Source organism: Pituophis catenifer, unplaced genomic scaffold, assembly GCF_029215685.1.
Source record: "Pituophis catenifer annectens isolate HBS135680 unplaced genomic scaffold, rPitCat1.0.hap2 SCAF_6, whole genome shotgun sequence".
Lineage (NCBI taxonomy): Eukaryota > Metazoa > Chordata > Lepidosauria > Squamata > Colubridae > Pituophis > Pituophis catenifer.
In genome coordinates, this window is record NW_027256886.1 from 10,106,262 (window position 1) to 10,127,585 (window position 21,324).

Here is a 21,324-nt window from a genome sequence, read left to right on the forward strand (position 1 = left end):
AAGAGATAAAGAGCTTATTGAGAAGTAGATAGCACTATTCAAAGGCAAAGCAAATACTGCAGGCAGAAATCCATTCAAGACAGGATATTTTGAAACTCCCTGCAGCAAAGTCTGAACAAAGGCAGAATAATGGGATTAGCCCTCACTCAAGATCCAACACTGGGCAAAGCCATTAAGCCACAATAGGAATTGCCCAACACCCTTTCAGAGCAGTCCAAACTTCAACCAAACTAAGCTCAGACAAACACCTAGGCTTTGAATTTCCTCTTTTGCCTATAGAGCCAGCTATGACCCCTACATGACCCCAAAGGAATCTGACAACAGCCAATAGAATACATGTTCTTGCACAGGAACAGGAAGTTCAAGTGCAAAGCCAAAAGAAGGTATAAAAACCCCCTCATTCTCAACTTCATTTTGGTCAGCTGCCCAGAATCACATGCAGTTCTGCTTCATCATTAAACCATCTTTCCAATCAGCCTCCATGTTTCCAGTGTCTTTCTCCCAGTTTGGAATTGAACCAGATGGATATTTCTTCCCACAGTTGCTTAAAAAAATAGGTTGTAAGCGAGGACTGCCTATATGTTTATAATTCCCCAGGCTTTTTGCCCTGCAAAGAAATATATATGGACCTCCATTTCACATTTGTCTTGCCACTACCTGATTAGTTTCAAAGGCAGGCTCCGAGTCATCCACTGAGAGTGATTTGAACCTGGGTCTCCCTTTCTTGTCCTACTTAACCAGACAAACAGATCCTGAAGAACAAATACATGTCGACTGAAATAAAAGAAACTGTTTCCTTGTTCTCCCCAAATACTGATTCCGACTCTGCACCTGATCATGTGTGTAATTACTACCCTTTCTGCAACTCCCAATATGCTCACAATGTGAGGCTGTGATGTTTTGTCTTAGTAAAAGCAGAGAATAAAAAGCATCTCCGAGGATGGGCCATCTTATTAATACGATACATAATCAGATTCTGCTTTGATTCACACAAAATGCTTCAAATCAGTCTGGACAATTTATTCAATTAAATTTCTGAATCAAATCGAAATTGATTTTCAAATTCAAGCCGATCCAACAATTCAACAACTCAAGCCATAGATATTTCACAGAATTGACCCAATGTGGAGCTTTAATTGAATTACCATCAAATCTCTTGAACTACACTTCACAGAAGTTTGCTATATAATAAACACAAAATCTGCCCAGGGTAGATGAGCGGAAGATGTTTTGACAACCATTCCTATCATGGTACTCTCTACAGTAGTGGCCAAAATTGTGGAAACCTTTTGGGAAAAGTGTATTTTTGAGGTTTGAGGCAGTGGTGAAATCCAATTTTTTTTACTACCGGTTCTGTGGGCATGGCTTGTGGGAGTGGTGTGGCTTGGTGGGTGTGGCTTGGTGGGCATGGCAGGGGAAGGATACTGCAAAATCTCCATTCCCACCCCTCTCCAGGGGAAGGATACTGCAAAATCCCCATTCCCACCCCACTCCTGGGGGAAGGATATTGCAAAATCTCCATTCTCACCCCACTCTGGGGCTAGCCAGAGGTGGTATTTGCTGGTTATCCAAACTACTCAAACTTTCCACTACCGGTTCTTCAAACTGCTCAAAATTTCCACTACTGGTTCTCCAGACCCTGTCAGAACCTGCTGGATTTTACCCCTGGTTTGAGGGCTAATAACACCATTTTTGGGGGGGAATTTCAAGATAATCATATTCCAGTGCTGGAATGGCTTGGGAATAGCCCAGACCTTAACTCAATTGAAAATCTATGGAGCTGACTAAAGAAACTTGTTAGTCAGAAGCGACCCAGCAATAAAACCCAGTTAATAGAAACAATCATTCAATGTTGGTTTCACATTATAATAGCTGCAAAACTAAAAGACTTGGTTCATTGTAACCAACGTCATGGGAAGATGTTGTAAGGCTGTAATTCATGCTAAAGGTTACCCAACTATTAACTGACATGATGATAATTTTTGTATATATCGTTTTTCCTATGGTGATAATTTTTGTATATCTCCTTTATTTCTACCTGTTTCACTTTTCTTCTTTATACTGTAACTGCTCTTCTAATAGCAAATCCTTCATAATAATAATAATAATAATAATAATAATAATAATAATAATAATAATAATAATAATAATAATAATTTTATTTCTATACCGCCCTTCTCCCGAAGGACTCAGGGCGGTGTACAGCCTATTTAAAAACAGAATAGACATCAATTTAAAATAATTTAAAAGTATTAAATAAATTTGGCTTAATTTAAAACCCCAAAAATTTAAAACATCCAATTTAAAATTATGTTGCTAACCCAGCCTGGCGGAACAATAGGGTCTTGAGTGCGCAGTGAAATACCCAGAGGTCAGAAATCTTACGAATTTCCCTAAAATAAAAGTTATGGCATTACATTCTTGATTAAATTATCTTACCATTGATATATAATTTTACGGTACTACTCAGGGGTGGGTTCTACTTACCTTTACTACTGGTTCGCATGCGCAGATCATCTATGATGTCGTCTGGGTCAGTGGGCGGAGCCTCCTGCCAGTTTTACTACTGGTTCTTGCGAACCGGCCCGAACCAGGGGTAACCCACCACTGGAACTACTCCAAAAAAGTGGTGTTATTAGCTACTTTTAGAAAATAGCTTGTTTTAGAAACCTTTCCCAAAGGGTTTCCACAATTTTGGCTACTACTGTATGTATGTCAGGATTGCAAGTCCCAGAATTTCCAGCCCACAGGGCTGACATTCTGATGTATTTTAAAGGCACCAAATCAAACAAAAGCATATTCCGGAGAGTAATCTGGAAACAAGTGTGAGCAAGGGAGTAACAATGCCTCTTAAAAATCTCAACCAAGTCTCTTCTACAGGTCAGAACGAAAGAGTAAAACAACATCGATATCTTAATCATGTTTTAATCAAGCAGATTAAACAGGTAGAACTAATCCACATTAAACCACTCTGAATATGCATAAAACAGGCCTTTTACAGTTAAACCCCTCTAGCACTTTCTCATTAGCTCTTGAATTGCTTTAATCAAACCGGGGTTGAAACAAATTCCAGGAGCTGTCAGAATGAACCAACTCAACTGACATTTGTGCCGTTTCAGTCAATCGTACTTGAAGGAAATGTTCTTTTTATAAGTATAAACGCCAATCAACTCAAGTATGTCTTATCTTCTTGATTAACAGTTCGTTCATTTGGTTTCTGATGGCTGAAATTTGTACTTGGTTAACTTAAGTAGTAAGTCTGAATATAATTATCAGATGCCAGTCATTGTTTCTAAAATTTGGGGAACTCTACCGCGTGCACAGTGTCAGAAATAAGAACAGAATTTCTTCCCATATCAACAGCTAAGAAAAATAATAGGTTTTATTTGGATTAAATTACCACTTCATTTTGGTCCCGTTGATGGATGTCTTAAACCCTCCTCTCTCATTTACGTTAATGAAAACGCTGATGGAGATTTTTTTTTTGTAAAAAAAAAAATGAATCCACCATATCTATGGTAGTTATTAATTCATCATTCAGTAACTAGTGCATGAAATGAATTGCTATGCAAAGATCTAAGAAACATTTTAGTATCATTAAGTCTTTAATTTCTCGAAAAAAAACCCTCTTCATTCTGCCCAAATGAAAGCAATTCATCTGAGACAGATCAAACGTTTATCATTAAAGTCATATTTATTTTGTGCTTCATTTTAGATATTCTTTTTAACTCTTATCATACCCAGAACCACTATGTTTTTTTTTTTTAAAGGAGCACCAATTATTCATTGAGTTGATTGCTTGAGAAATCATTTGTCTTTGATTCAGTGTATCAATTAACAAAATACTGATTTTTTTGGGGGGGAGAGAAAGGTAACATGATTTATAATTTAGCAGACATTCTTTTTTAATTTTTTTTAAAAATGAGGTATTTCTTTTTTTACTTCCAATTCGTGTGTCATTAACACAGTGTTTGTCAACCTTGGAAGCTTGAAGATGGGTGGACTTCAACTCCCAGAATCCCCCAGCAGCGCTGGCTGGGGGATTCTGGGAGTTGAATTCCACCCATCTTCAAGCTACCAAGGTTGACAAACACTGCATTAACACATCAAATACAAGGTATTCAAGTACCCAGTAAAAATTAATTTAAAGCATATCCCTCTCAGTTTTTCTGCCCCAAATACTCATATAGGAAAAGCTGCTAATAATGCCTCACTATCTGAGGCTGTACAAGAGACTATGGAGTTTCAAATTTAGTAATCCTTCTTGAAACCCCTTAAAAATATACAAAACAAGTAACTTTCTTGGGCCAAATATATAAAACTGGTTACTATGTAGAAGTACGTAGCTAAAGATGTCTACTCATCCTGTTTAAAATAAGGTATGTAGAAGCAGTCCTCAACTTATGACTACAGTTGGGACCAGAATTTATGTTGCAACTCACTGGAGTTGAGTTGGATCTGGTTTTATGACAACTTTTACAGTGGTTATTAAGTGAATCACTGATTTAGTGAAATCACATGGCCATTAAATGAAACGTGGTGATTAAGGGAATCCAGCTTCCTGAATAGGACCCCCCCAAAAAAAAATTGCAAGTCATGATCACATGACCACAGGATGCTGCAACTGGTCGTAAATGTGAGTTAATTGCCAAGCAAAGTGCCTGAATTGTGATCACATGACCACAGGGTCATGTGCAACGGTGGTAAGTGTGAGTACAGATTGTAAGTCACTTTTTCCATTGTAACGTTGAGTCATTATTGAACTAACAGTCATAAGCTGAGAACTACCTCTCAAATCCATAGAATGACCTTACTTCTTCAGTGACTAAACAGCAAGACGATACAGCACCTGTAAATTCTTCCTGTTTCTCTCAGTTTCCTTTGGGAATACTCACTCTACTGCATTGCAAAAAAAAATAAATAAAAATAAATAAAAAATCAAGCTTGAATTAATTAAGATTCAAGATTTAATTAAGTATTCAAGAATTAGTTGCTTTTTAAAGATTATTTTTTCATTTCCACTTTCATTAGTTTTTTTAAAAAAATAACAACTTAATGAACAGAAGTTGCCACAAAGAAGAGGGAGTCAAGCTATTCTCCAAAGCACTTGAGGGCAGAACAAGAAGCAATGGATGGAAACTAATCAAGGAGAAAAGCAACTTAGAACTAAGGAGGAATTTCCTAACAGCTAGAACAATTAATCAGTGGAATGACTTGCCTCCAGAAGTTGTGAATGCTCCAACACTGGAAATTTTAAAGAAGAGGTTGGACAACTATTTGTCTGAAATGGTATAAGGCTTCCTGCCACAGCAGGGGTTGGACTAGAAGACATCCAAAGTCCTGTTCTGTTCTATTCTATTCTATTCTATTCTATTCTATTCTATTCTATTCTATTCTATTCTATTCTATTCTATTCTATTCTATTCCATTCAATATTCCTATTTTCCTCGCAACAATAACTTTGTAAGGTGGGTTAGCTGAGAGAGAATGACTGGCTCAAGGTATGACTCGAGCTCATACACTCCCAATGATCGATCCAAAGTCATCCAGTCAGCTTTCATATCTAAGGTAGGACTCACATTCTTTTGGTGATTGGCCCAAGATCACCAGTTGTCTTTCATTTTTTGGTGCTTTTCCTTTTCCTTTTCCTGCAAATTCTTTTTTAATGCAAATAATGCAATCATCTAACAAACTAATTCACAACTGTTACACCATGTGTAACTTTTCCACTTAGTACAGCTTGGCCGATATTTAAACACAGCATGCTTAAAATGTTTTGGGCCGTTACACAAAGCATTGACCAATCACTAGTGATGTTGCACATATGCTAACAAATGAACAAAAACCAAACCAAGTTTAGTGGTAACCAATTTTCCTTGACTTTGTAAACGATCTGATTCAACGTACTGTATGTCATTTGGCATTTCATCTTCCTTTATTATTATATGTCTGTTTATAACTTGCCCTATATGATCTCTCTCCCCCTCCTTTACAATATTACCAAATGCCTGTTTTTGTTTGGGTACCCAGCTTCTACAAACATACAGCACGTAGCATTCTCTGTTTGTTGTTACATATCAACAGGTTTATATTTATCCACTATTTGTTGATTCTTATGTTGTGACTGTTCTCTTTGGATCTGAACTGTATGCCGCCATTTAACATTTTCTTGGAAATCACTGTGTGGCATAAGATAAGGGCTCAAGTATGGAAAACAAAACAAACAAACCAAAATAAAATAAAATAAAATCATAAGCCCAGGCATGTTGAAAGAGGTTTCTGTGAATTATATGCTTGTCAGTGCCGTGACAGCTTTCATTTTGGCAGATGACGCTATTTTGCTCGAAAAGGAATCCATGACAGATTTCTTCCACATCCTTAATTGACATGGAATCCAGTGCTCTGGGCTATTATTGGCTAATGGAGTGTAGCAAAGGAACTGTCACAAACTTCAGGGCTATTGGTGATAGGAGACAGTTATTTTTCTCTCTATAGCAGTGTTTCTCAACCTTGGCAACTTTAAGATGGGTGGACTTCAACTTCCAGAATTTTCCAGCCAGCATTGTGGCTGGGGAATTCTGGGAATTGAAGTCTATCATCGTCAGCCATTCAGTCTTGCACTGCCTCTTTCTGTTGTGGTGAGTCAGGTGAGTCAGAGGAGATGGAGGGGATGCCTGGGTTACCGTCAAGGCCTGCGGAAGGCTCTGAGGAGCAGGAGGTCTCACAGCCAGATGCCGAGCAGGGCCCTGCTCTTCTCCTATCCGCCATTTTCAGCATCCAGGTTTTGCAGCCATAAGTAGCAATTGGAAAAAAAATATTGCATTGGCTAATCTGCACTTGGTTGTGAGGCTGATGTCTTTACTCTTCCAGATGTTATTCATGGCAGACATTGCAATTCTTCCAAGTTCTGTATGCCTTCTGATCTCAGGCTGCAGTCCCCACTTTGGTTGGTTTTAGAAACCCATGAAGATGAATTCCTTCGATGGTCTCATTGTCGATCTGCATTCAGAACTGTGTGCTCTGCAGTTGCTGTTATCTTTGTTTTCTTGATGTTATCTGCCCATCTTAAAACTGGTTGAAAAACACTGCTTTATAGGTTGGAAAGGTTGAAAAACACTGCTTTATAGTTTTACTCAGATTCTAGCTCTGCTGGAGTCAGCCAACATAATTTCCTTATTCAATTTCAGGACTTGGATTCTTCTCACTGCCTGTACATCCTGGTTTTTTGTTTTTTTTTGCAAAGAAAATATTATTTTAAATTCCACTGCTGAAATTTTCTTTTTGGCTTCCTGCAGCCAAAAGCCAAAAGCAATGTTTTCTTTTTATTATTATTCCTTAGTATTGACTGTTTCTATCCACACCGCTTGTCCACACTCTCATTTAATGTATTGTTTCAATTATTTTCTCTTAAGGTGGCTAGAGACATTAATAGATAATGCGATTAAATATGCTTTGATGTATCCATTGTTCATCTTGATTATTACTTTTGAAAGCACGGATTAATTTTTGGAGATATAACTATCCCGTATGTCAGTATCCCAGGGGATGAAAGTTTAATTTGGGCCTAGCAATCCTATGGCAATAGGAAGAGCCATTGTATGCACAATAATAGTTTACAAAATACAGAATAACAGAGTTGGAAGGGATCGTGGAGGTCTTCTAGCTCAACCCCAGCACAAACAGGAGACCCTATACTGGGGGTCAGCAACCTGCGGCTCTGGAGCCGGATGTGGCTCTTTCACCCCTCTGCTCCGTCTCCCTGTCACTCAAAATACGCACCCCAACTGCCAATGTGCGACACCTACCGGAATGTGATTTATTGAGCTGTTCAACCCCTGGTAGGCCAACCATGGATAAATCCAAGAAAAGAAAAGTTTCAGAAGAAAATGGAATGTTTAATACAACTACATATTCTAGTTTTGTGGCCGCTCAAGAAATAGTCAGGCACGGGAAGGGTTTTGCGATGTTTTCTTTTCTGTGGGAAACAGGTCCAAATGGCTCTTTGACTGTTTAAGGTTGCAGCCCCCTGCCCTATACCATTCTGGACCAATTGCTGTCCAGTCTCAGTTTAAAACCTGAAGTGATGGAGCACCCACAACTTCCAGTGGTTTATTGTTCTCACTGTCAGGAAATTTTTCCTAAATTTTAGCTTGCTTCTCTCCTTGGTTAGTTTCCATCCGTTGCTTCATGTTCTGCCTTTTGGTGCTTAGATAAAGGAAAAGGTTCCCCTTACACATACATGCTAGTCGTTCCCGACTCTAGGAGGCAGTGCTCATCTCCATTTCTAAGCCAAAGAGCCAGCGCGGTCTGATGACAATTCTGTAGTCATGTGGCTGGCATGACTAAGGTGACCAGACGTCCCGCTTTTGGCGGGACAGTCCTGCTTTTGAGCAATTTGTCCCGCGTCCCGCGGCGTTTCAAAAAAGTCCCGATTTTTCTTGAGCCCCAGCTGATGGCTAGAAGAAAAAAAAACTGTTTAAACTCTTGCCCGGGGCTTCAAAGGGCCGCCCTACAGGCAATCAGTGTAAAGCAGTTTTTTTTTTCCCCTAGCTAAGCTTCAGAAACGAAAACGAAACCAGGGTCTTTGGTGCAGCGTGACAAAATGAGGCAGAGAGAGATTTATTTTTATTTTTATTTTTCCTCCCCAAAAAAGGTAGGTGAAAAACTGCAAACAATGGGAAATTTAGGAGGAGAGTTCAAGATTTTAAAACACAAAGGAAAAAAAGCTGTATTTAACTAGGGAATTGTAATAATTGAGATACTATTAATTGTATATTGTGTTGAAAGCAGAAATGGTTAAGTTGTGGTTCGGAGGAATATATGGGAGAAATTATTTGGTTTATTATTATTGGTAAATATAATTAATTGATTTGTAAGAAATTGGATTGCATGGAAATAATTGGAATATTCATGTTCATATTGATTAATATACAAAAAAGATAGTTTTATAACTAATTGATTTATATTAAAATGTTGAATTTGTATTAAACAACTGTATTACATAATTACATAATTAAACAATGTGAGGATGGATATAAAAATAGATGACAATGGGAAGGGGTATAATATAGAATAGAAGGGAAAAATTGAATTTGATTAAGATTAGAGATGAGGATGAAGGGTAATATTGGTTTTTTTAAAAAATAGATGAGGAATAAATATGGCAAAAAGGAAATATAGAAATTGTAAATTTAATTGAAATGACTAAACGCTGTTTAAATTTGTGAACCAGCCAAATATTCTGTTCAAAGAAAATACATTGTATGTTTGTATGTGTGTTTCTAATTATTGCTATTTATTCATATTTGTTCTCTTTTATTCTTTAAAGTTTAACAATTCATTCTTTATCTTAATATCTTTATATTTGCTTGGGGTTGGCTTTCTTCCCTTTCATCTTTTTTATTGTACAGCAATCTTTCTCCTCAAACCTACCACCTCTCTCTTTTCTTTCCTTCTTACTTTCTCTTCCCCCCACCCTCTTTTTCTCCTCCCTACTTCCTCTTTCTTTCTCCTTCTCCTCCTCTCTTCCTCCCTCTCTTACCCTCACTCCTACTCTAATTTCCATTCCTTCATCCCTCTCTATTGCTGTAATCCTTTAATGCATATGGACTACTCAGAGGGCTGAAAAAGTTATTTTTGACTGGTCCTCACACTTTTGACCAGTCCTCGAACTTATGACTGTCCTCACATTTTACATTTTTGCCCTATCTTGTCATCATGGTGAAGAGAAGCAGTTGTGAAATGAGTGACATGGCTGTTAAGAATGCTGCATGGGCATAAATGTGAGGATGGTCATAAGTGTGAGGACCAGTCAAAAGTGCGAGGACCTGTCAGAAATGACTTTTTTCAGCCCTCTGGTTAGTCCTTTTGTGCATATGGACTACTCAGAGGGCTGAAAAAGTTATTTTTGACTGGTCCTCACACTTTTGACCAGTCCTCGAACTTACGACTGTCCTCACATTTTACATTTTTGCCCTATCTTATCACCTTGTTGAAGAGAAGCAGTTGTGAAATGAGTGACATGGTTGTTAAGAATGCTGCACGGGCATAAATGTGAGGATGGTCATAAGTGTGAGGACCAGTCAAAAGTGCGAGGACCTGTCAGAAATGACTTTTTTCAGTTCTCTGGTTAGTCCTTTTGTGCATATGGACTACTCAGAGGGCTGAAAAAGTTATTTTTGACCAGTCCTCGAACTTACGACTGTCCTCACATTTTACATTTTTGCCCTATCTTGTCACCATGTTGAAGAGAAGCAGTTGTGAAATGAGTGACATGGTTGTTAAGAATGCTGCATGGGCATAAATGTGAGGATGGTCATAAGTGTGAGGACCAGTCAAAAGTGCGAGGACCTGTCAGAAATGACTTTTTTCAGCCCTCTGGTTAGTCCTTTTGTGCATATGGACTACTCAGAGGGCTGAAAAAGTTATTTTTGACTGGTCCTCACACTTTTGACCAGTCCTCGAACTTACGACTGTCCTCACATTTTACATTTTTGCCCTATCTTATCACCTTGTTGAAGAGAAGCAGTTGTGAAATGAGTGACATGGTTGTTAAGAATGCTGCACGGGCATAAATGTGAGGATGGTCATAAGTGTGAGGACCAGTCAAAAGTGCGAGGACCTGTCAGAAATGACTTTTTTCAGCTCTCTGGTTAGTCCTTTTGTGCATATGGACTACTCAGAGGGCTGAAAAAGTTATTTTTGACTGGTCCTCACACTTTTGACCAGTCCTCGAACTTACGACTGTCCTCACATTTTACATTTTTGCCCTATCTTGTCACCATGTTGAAGAGAAGCAGTTGTGAAATGAGTGACATGGTTGTTAAGAATGCTGCACGGGCATAAATGTGAGGATGGTCATAAGTGTGAGGACCAGTCAAAAGTGCGAGGACCTGTCAGAAATGACTTTTTTCAGCCCTCTGGTTAGTCCTTTTGTGCATATGGACTACTCAGAGGGCTGAAAAAGTTATTTTTGACTGGTCCTCACACTTTTGACCAGTCCTCGAACTTACGACTGTCCTCACATTTTACATTTTTGCCCTATCTTGTCACCTTGTTGAAGAGAAGCAGTTGTGAAATGAGTGACATGGTTGTTAAGAATGCTGCACGGGCATAAATGTGAGGATGGTCATAAGTGTGAGGACCAGTCAAAAGTGTGAGGACCTGTCAGAAATGACTTTTCAGCCCTCTGAGTAGTCCCTATACACATAGCCATGGCCACCTGGTCACATGACCAGCTAGCCACGCCCACCCAGTCACATGACCAGCTAGCCACGCCCACAATGTCCCTCTTTACCAATGTTAAAATCTGGTCACCTTAGGCATGACTAAACACCAAAGACGCATGGAACACTGTTACCTTCCCACCAAAGGTGGTCCCTATTTTTCTACTTGCATTTTTTACATGCTTTCGAACTGCTAGGTTGGCAGAAGCTGGGACAAGTAACAGGAGTTCACTCCGTTATGCAGTGCTAGGGATTCGAACCACCGAACTGCCGACATTTCTGACTGACAAAGTTCAGCGTCTTAGCCACTGAGCCACCACGCCCCCTTTGGTGCTTAGATGCCATCTTTTTTTTGTGGCAGCCCCTCAAATATTGGAAAACTGCTATCATGCCACCAGCCAGTCCTTCTTTTCATCAGACATACCCAATTTCTGCAATGGTTCTTCATAGGTTTTAACCTGCAGCCCCCTAATCATCTCTGCTGCTCTTTGATGCACTCTTCCCACAGTCTTAGCATCTTGTATCAATCTTGTCAGGATGTAATCCAGGCAAGCAGTCCCAGAAGTAGTAGCTCCAACTTTATTGTAAAGTTACTATATTCAATTTTGCTAGTCTGAAAGTACATCTCTCCCCACCCTTCGCCTTTAAAACAATATAGATCTCCACGAAACTTTGCAAATTGTATAATACAGGGGTCTGCAACCTTAAACACTCAAAGAGCCATTTGGACCTGTTTCCCACAGAAAAGAAAACACCAGGAGCCACAAAACCCTTCCCGTATTTCTTGAGCGACCACAAAACTAGCATATGTAGTTGAATTAAACGTTCCGTTTTCTTCTGAAACTTTTCTTTTCTTGGATTTATCCATGGTTGGCCTACCAGGGGTTGAACAGCTCGATAAATCGCATGCCAGTAGGTGTCGCGCATTGGCAGTTGTGATGCATATTTTGAGTGACAGGGAGCCGGAGCAGAGGGGAGAAAGAGCCACATGCAGCTCCAGAGCCGCAGGTTCCTGACCCCTGGAATAATATCTGCCCAAGGTTAACTATCAAGAAATGCCAGCCAGCCTAAAACAAATTAGAAAGAATTTCATGTTCTTGATTTAAATTTGATTTAAGAGTTCGGAGAGTCATGTAATCAAGGTGTGATGAACTGGATCACGTTGATGAATTTCAAACTGAGGAATATTGCGGCAGGAATAGAATAGCTACCAATTCTCATATATTTCAGAGATACATTTTTAGATGGAGATAAGTGGGTGAATGAATGGTTGATTTCTATCCAAGGCAGCTTCTACTATTTCTATGAAAATGAACATCAGGGAAATCCAAATAGTCAAGACTTTCAGTGCTGATGGAAGACCAACAAGAAAATATGAAAACAGCCTTTTGCAAGCTAGCACCAGAATTGCAAATCAAACACATGTCACATTAGAAAAGATAAGCTCTTCTGCATTTCTGACAATTCACTTTGTAGAGTACAAATTCACTCTACACCAGGGGTGTAAAATCTTGGCAACTTTAAGGCTTGTGGACTTCAACTCCCAGAACTGGCTGGCTGGGGAATTCTGGGTGTTGAAGTCCATAAGTCTTTAAGTGACCAAGGTTGAACCCCCTGCTCTACACATTTCTTCATTAACATCTTGAAATTGGAATTGATTTAAGCACATGGTTTGCTGAACCACAGTTTGCCAACTGAGCCAAAGTGGTTGGATTCACACAACAGCTTGTGTGACAGGGTGAATCTAATCTGTAATCATCTGGTTTGGAAAACTGCAAAGCTAGTTTTAGGGGCACCCTACTAAGATCCTGATGTCTTTTTCTGATTAATGGAAAGTTACTTTAAACAAACAATCCTAAAGTAAAGTGAAATAGAGGGCAGAATATGTGTCAGCGTTCCAGAAAACCCCAAAGCTGACAATGTTCTACATTCATAGAAATCACGGTTTATGACACCAGACATCTAAATCGGATCAGGACCAAATCATGTATCAATCAATCAATCAATTTATTACAGTCTTAGACCAGAGACTAGAACAAATAAAAATGTTCAGTAAATATACAATTAAAAATTCTAGTATAAAATAATAAATAACAACTAACATATATAATAAAATCCAGTCTGTCAATTATACATGGTATAACTCAGTGGTGAAATCTAAAATTTGTTACTACTGGTTCTGTGGGTGTGGCTTGGTGGTGGTGGTGGGGTAATGTGACTGGGTGGGCATGGCCATTTTTTTTTTTTTTTACTTTTAAAACCATTTTTTTTTACAACCTCTTGGGGAAGAGGTTGTAAAAAAATGCTTTCAAAAGGCTCTGACGATCCCAGCTGAGTTGCCTGATCGTCAGAGGGTTTTTTAAAAACCATCTGCCGATCAGGCAACTCAGCTGGGATCGTCAGAGCTTGGATTGTCAGAGGCATTTAAAAGAAAAAAACTTTTTTTCTTTTAAATGGCGCTGACGATCCCAGCTGAGTTGCCTTGATCGGCAGAAAAATCCTTCTGACGATCAGGCAACTCAGCTGGGATCGTCAGCACCATTTAAAAGAAAAAAAGCCTCTGATGATTGCACGGCTCAGCTGGGCATGGGGGGGGGGCAGGGATTTTTGCTACCGGTTCTCCAAACCACCCGCCTCCATCGCTACCGGATCGCGCGATCCAGTCCAAACCAGGAGCATTTCGCCCCTGGTCTAACTGTATTACAATTACAATCCATAAACTATGTGGCCCATTGTAGGTTCAATGCTAAAAGGGAGAACAGACGTGTTTGCGACGAATCCCCAGTGCATTTTATGGTGAAAAATGAAGGGTCCTTGGTACTCTCTTAGATTGGTTTTTTTTTTTCCCCTTGCAGATGTTTCATTACCCAAACTAGGTCACCAGCACTGATTATGTTACCTAGTTGGGTAATGAAATGTCTGCAAGCAAACAACCAAGCTCAGAGAGCACCAAAGACCCTTCATTTCAACCCTAAGCTACAAATATGCTCCTCTCTTTGTACGGGTGTAAAAGGCCACTAAACTGGCAGGCAGGCAGGCATTTTACAGCTATTATTTTAAACAAACATTAAAAGTCTACATGGTGTACAAGTTACAAATGTACTGCAACCATAATGAAGAGCATTAAGCCACTGTACTGTTTCAGCACTTAGTTGAATGACTAAACCCATAATGTTATTTTCCTCCCATTATCATGTAAACCAGCATATTTTCCCTTGGAGTGCTATAAAGTTTTAAAAAGCATTCCTTAGTTAGAAAAGGAACATTGTCCAAGATATGAAAATACAAGAATTGCCATTATTTTTACAGGGGGGAAAAAGTATTATTTAAACAGGTCTTCTTTTCTCCATCCACATTTGAAAAAGGTGCAGGATTTTAGGTGCCTAGGCATGGTTGCCAGTTCGACTTTTTTGACTCACCTCATCTGCTGCTTGGAAGAATTCCCAAGAAGTCTATTTTGCATCTATATCAAAGAAATGGGGTCTAATCCACCAGTTAAATTTGTTTCCTGCTTTTGAATTGTGGTTTTGGAGACGACTCTTGAGAGTTCCTTGGATTTCAAAAAGATCGAGTGAGTCAATCCCAGTGATGAAATCAAAATTTTTTTACTACCGGTTCTGTGGGCGTGGCTTGGTGGGAAGGATACTGCAAAATCTCCATTCCCTCCCCACTCCTGGGGGAAGGATATTGCAAAATCTCCATTCCCACCCCACTCCAGAGGAAGGATACTGCAAAATCCCCATTCCCTTCCCACTCCTGGGGGAAGGATACTGCAAAATCTCCATCCCCACTCCAGGGGAAAGATTCTGCAAAATCCCCATTTCCTCCCCACTCCTGGGGGAAGGATACTGCAAAATCCCCATTCCCTCCCCACTCCTGGGGGAAGGATATTGCAAAATCCCCATTCCCACCGCACTCTGGGGCCAGCCAGAGGCGGTATTTGCCGGTTCTCCGAACTGCTCAAAATTTCCGCTACCGGTTCTCCAGAACCTGTCAGAACCTGCTGGATTTCACCTCTGCTTCAATCCTAAATGAAATCAATGACTGGTCCTTGGACCAGACGCTAAAGCTGAAACACAAATACTTTGGTTACCAAATGTGAAGAGAGGACTCATCGGGAAAGACCCTGATGGTGGGAAAGATGAAAGGCAAAAGGAAAAGAGGAAGGCAGAGGATGAGATGGTTAGATAGTGTCATTGATGCAATGGACATGAATTTGGGCAACCTCTGTGAGACAGTGGGCAACAGGTGAGCCTGGCGTCCATGGGGATCCCAACCAGGGGTTGTGTTTTACCCCGGTCCACCGCGCACGTGCCGTCTGCACATACACCCGGCCTTCCGCACATGCACTTTGCTCGCTCACGCGCCTTCTGCGCATGCACCCGGCCTTGAAAACATGCCTAAATAGGACAGCATAGACCCAGGCCAGGCACAGCCATGATCTCCATTACTGGTTCGCCCGAACAGGGCTGAACCAGCTGAATACCACCTCTGGTCCCGACATGTTAATCTCAAAAATTATTTCTTTTTTTAAAATTATTTTTTATTGGGTTTTAACAATTAACCAACTCTTATTCAACTCTTGTGCATGACTGTGACCATTTACATATCATCACACTAATGTTCTCCTATATATATATAATTTTACAAAATCTACTATCTGTTATTTCCCTTTTTTCCTTTCTTTAATCCAATTATACCATTTCTCCCATATTACGTAAAAGTCCGAATCCATCTGTCCTTTCAGTTCCAATGTCATTTTATCCATCTCGGCGCAATCTAATATCTTTCTAATTATTAAATCTTCGGAGGCTGTGTTTGAACTCCTCCAACCTTGCGCAAATGCCAATCTTGCCGCTATTGTCATATGTAGAATAATATGTGTTGTTGTTTTTTCATATTTCTTTTTCATTATTCCTAGAAGAAACAATTCTGGTGTATATCTGAAAGCCTGTTACATTTCCAACAATTGGGGTTTAAATTTGGATATATTTTTGCCAGTCTAGAGGGTGCCAAGTACCAACGGTAAAACATTTTATATTGATTTTCTTTACATTTTGCCGATCTGGTTAATTTATAATTTTTGTTCCAAATTATTTCCCAATCCTCTAGTTTGATAATATGTCCAATATTCCTAGCCCAGGCTATCATAGCTCCTTTTACTATGTCTATTTCTATTCTACTTCCAACATATCTCATAAATCAAAATGTTCCTCAGAATGCTTTCCGTAGCCTAAACTGGATTACACAAGTAACTGTTCCACACAATAATACTGTGTATGTATGTATGTATGTATGTATGTATGTATGTATGTATATACATATACATATACATATACATATACATATACATATACATATACATATATATATATATATATATATATATATATATATATATATATATATGTTTTCTCAGGTTTTCGCGGGTGTTTGTATGTAGGTCTTTGGTTATTCGGGTCTTCTCCCACGTAAAATTGGAAGTGTCTTGGCGACGTTTCGACGAAGTCTCATTCGTCATCTTCAGGCTGGTGTTCTCGGCTTCGTGCTTCCAGGAGCAAGCTCGAAGCTTTTGCTCCTGGAAGCACGAAGCCGAGAACACCAGCCTGAAGATGACGAATGAGACTTCGTCGAAACGTCGCCAAGACACTTCCAATTTTACGTGGGAGAAGACCTGAATAACCAAAGACCTACATATATATATATATATATATATATTTGGGAAAATAATTCCAAAAACTCAACCTGACATTTAATATGACAAGCGTGATCCAAGGTCTTCCATAATTGAGACATCTCCTAGACCAGTGTTTCTCAACCTTGGAAGCTTGACGATGGGTGGACTTCAACTCCCAGAATCCCCCAGCCAGCGCTGGCTGGGGCATTCTGGGAGTTGAAGTCCACCCATCTTCAAGCTTCCAAGGTTGAGAAACACTGTCCTAGACGAACAGAATATTTTAAAACAGGAACGCAGAACAAGCTTCTTGTGAGGAAACCTCTTTGTTTCAGAAGCGTTGTAAACATTGTAGATCAAACAAGATAGAGAAGCTTATTCCAAAACTCTATTTAATAATTAACATTCAATTTTTACAGCCCCTGAAATCTTCCAAGACGTGTCTCCAAACTTCAGCAGCTTTTCTTTCTTTACACGACAAAGCTCAAAACAGATTATTATTAAACATTTGGTGTCATAAACACGGCTGTTTGTTTGAAGAAAAACAACCCAAGTATTGAACATTTGGAAATATAAACAGCTGTAAATTGAGACTCCAGTTTTTCAGTACTACCACTGTATCCTATTGGAGTCCCATTATTATCTTTTAATAATGCAAGTGACTCTCTCTCATCATAGTGCAGCATTAAATGGTCTTATTACTTCTGTTTGCAACAGATGATGTTCAAACTTCCAAATCACACATCACAGGAAACTTTCTAAACTTATTTAAAATTGAATGAACATTGTAAAGGAAGAGGTGGAAGGGGGGGTGATAACATGAAAGTCAGAGAAAGAGAGAAAAAATGGATTGTTTATTAAAAAAAGGAATACATTTGTTTAAAAGAGTCACTTGGAGACAGTAAGACAGGGGGAGGGGCATACCAATTTAATAAATAAATAAATAAAAATCCAAGAATCACACCAGTCTTGATATTTGTATTGTATTATTATGCTAAACTGTCATACAATTGTTGGAAGAAATGTCCTTCTGGCTTTAGTTCCAAGTGGGGAAAAAGACACTGGAAACATGGAGACTGCTTGGAAAGATGGTTTAATGGTAGATAGGAATCACATGGCTTGAGTTCCTGAGCAGAAAAGGCGATCACATGCTTCAAGATGTTGGATGAAGAAGAAAAGGAGAAAAGGGCCGAGATGCTGAGAGAGCCTTGGTTTTACAGTATACCCTCTGTTGTGCCCCACCTCAGAGTTTTGTGTTCTTGTATAAGAAATGTATCCTGATTGGTTGTGAGATTCCCAGGGGGCGGGGGGTCTTAGCTAGCCTTGATGGCTGATGTAATCTTCCCAGGTGCCATGTGGAGAGTTTCTGTTGCTGGATGGGTCCTTTGTGTTGCAGATGATGGTTCAGATGATGGTCCTGTCTCTGACTAATTCTTGGCATCACCTGGCAGAACAAAGTTCTAAATAGCGCAGTCTTGGAATGTGCTGGAATTTCTAGCATGTATACACTATTGAAACAGCAATGTCTACGCTGGCTGGGACATATCGTGAGAATGGCTGATGGTCGGATTCTGAAAGATCTCCTGTATGGAGAATTAGTGCAGGGAAAGTGCCTCAGAGGGAGACCACAGCTACAATATAAGGATATCTGCAAGAAGGATCTAAAGGCCTTGGGAATGGACATTAACAACTGGGAAACCTTGACCTCCGATCGTTCAGCTTGGAGGCTAAAGACGCAGCATGGCCTTCTCCAATTTGAAGAGATACTTGTTCGGCAGTCTGAGGCAAAGAGGCAGTCCCAGAACCAGCGAAATCTGGGCGCCGGGCAGGGGACAGAATGTATCTGCCCTCAGTGTGGAAGGGATTGTCACTCTCGAATTGGCCTTTTTAGTCACACTAGATGCTTTTTTAGGATCTCTTTCCAGAGCACGATACCATAGTCTCTTGAGACTGAAGGATGCCAATGATGGTCCATTGACAAAGGTGGGGGGAATGAGTAAGCTTGGCTGAGGCCTTAATGGCCCATTGACAAAGGTGGGGGGAATGAGTTTTTGCCTCTGGCCCATTGAAAAAGGTGGGTGGGGGGGTCAGGAAGCTGAAGGGAGCTGCTTTGTCTTTAAAACATGTTTCTCCATTTCTCATCCAGGAAAATATAATATTCTGCCTTTTTAATATTTCCTAAAATATTTCATTCTTCTAGGAGAGGGGTGAGTGCTAACTTCCTACACTATAATTAAGTGTTTCTCCAACTTTGCAATTCTAAGACGTGCAAGCTTCAAGGCTGGCTGGGGAATTCTGGGAGTTGAAGTTCACATGTCTTAGAGTGCCCCACTCCTGCTCTTCTGTCTATCCCCTATTGTTTTCCTTCTGCTGCATGGCTGGAAGAGTTTTAAAGCATCCACTTTTACTAAAGCAAAGCTTGTCGTAGTTATTTTAAATAAGCCAGTTTTCTAAATCACTGCTTTGTAGGTGTCTTCTTTGAACTAGCCATAACAGATGTTGTCTATTGATCTAAACTCCACAGTGTAGGCTGCAAAATTTCAGACAACCACAGAGCAATACAGCTTTCTGTATCTCCCTACTGCCATCTAGAGATAGTTTGGAGTTTGGCAGACCCAAATTGGGTAGTTCTAGTATAGATTGCGAAAGTTGGACCATAAGGAAGGCCAAGCACCAATGAATTGAGGCCTTTGAAGTATGGTACTGGAGAAAACTCCTGTGAGTCCCTTGGACTGCAAAGCGATCAAACCGGTCAGTCCTAGAGGAGATCAACCCTGACTGCTCTTTAGAAGGCCAGATCCTGAAGATGAAACTCAAATACTTTGGCCACCTAATGAGAAGGAAGGACTCACTGGAGAAGAGCCTAATGCTGGGAACGATTGAGGGCAAAAGAAGAATGGGACAACAGAGAACGAGGTGGCTGGATGCAGTCATTGAAGCAGTAGGCGTTAGCTTAAATGGACTCCAGAGGATGGTAGAGGACAGGAAAGCCTGGAGGAACATTGTCCTTGGGGTTGCGATGGGTCAGACATGACTTTGCGACTAACGACAAAGTATAGATTGCAAGTACTATTTAATTAAACATGGAAGTAGCAATTATTGAATGTCTTCTTATAGCTCAATCAGAAGAAGAGAGGGAAGGTTACTGGACACAAGTGGGCCAAATTTCCTTCCATTATAGTTTAGTTGAGATGAAGTCTGGATACAGCTGGCCTCTTTATAACAGTATTGCATCATTCATATCCTTGCTGTTGATGTGGAGATACATAAGTCTGCAGTGGTTCCAGATCGCTGTATTAGCAGGCAGAAATGCATTTCTAGTTTGATTCTAGGCAAGCAGACAGAATGCCAGTGAATGCACAAACTTTTACCGACACAGAACAATTTATCATGCTGTTATATTATTTTGATAGCCACCTCTGATATATTTATTAAGAGGGCTGGTTATAAACCCTGGGATGTTGGAATGAATGGCAATGCCCAATTGCTATGAGATCTACCGTCTTCAGCCTAAGCAATAAAGAACTGTTGTTCTTTGACCCAAGCTACAAATTCACTGTCACATCTTGCTTTCATCTTTTCATCCTATAAGCAAGGAAGGGAAGAACGAGGGATTCTTCAGATGATGCTGAAGTATAGCTCTCAATTTCCTTCACTATTAACCATGCTGGCTAGGACTCCTAGGAACTGCAATTTATCAGCCGTGAGAAAACCACAAGTTCACCCCTAGAGCTTTAGAACCATAGGGCTAGAAAAGACCTCAGAGGTCTTCTAGTCTAACTCCCTGTTCAAGATAGGAAACCTTAATACCATCCTGGTCAAATGGTTGTCCAGTCTATTTTTTGAAAATCTCCAGCAATAGAGCACTCACAACTCCCATAGACAAGCAATTCCATTGATTAATTGGGAGGAGAATTAAAAAAAATGGATAAGAATTGAAGCACTAAAGAGGAGAAGAGATGATGGATAGAAAGAATTGCCCTTTAAATATTAAAGTAGCCTGATTGTAAGCTGAAAGAGGCAAGAAATAAAATTAGATAGGGGAAATATTAGAATATAAATTTTTATAGAATGAATAAAAATAATAGGTAGAAAGATTAGAAGTTTACACACGTTAGGCATTTTTTAAAATGTATGTTTAAATAATATAATGAGGATTACTTAAATTTGATAAATGTGATAGATATCACTAACATTGTTAATGTGAATTGGATTAATATGAATGATACCAGAAATAACTTTGCCTATACATAATAGAGAAATGTTTAGATTGAACAAGAAAGATATAGATGAAAATAGAGATAAAGACGAGGAGTTAGGCATATATAATGAAATTACTTAATATATAATCAAATTACTTAAATTTGATAAATGTGATAGAGATAACTAATATTGTTACTGCGAATTGGATTAATATGAATGATA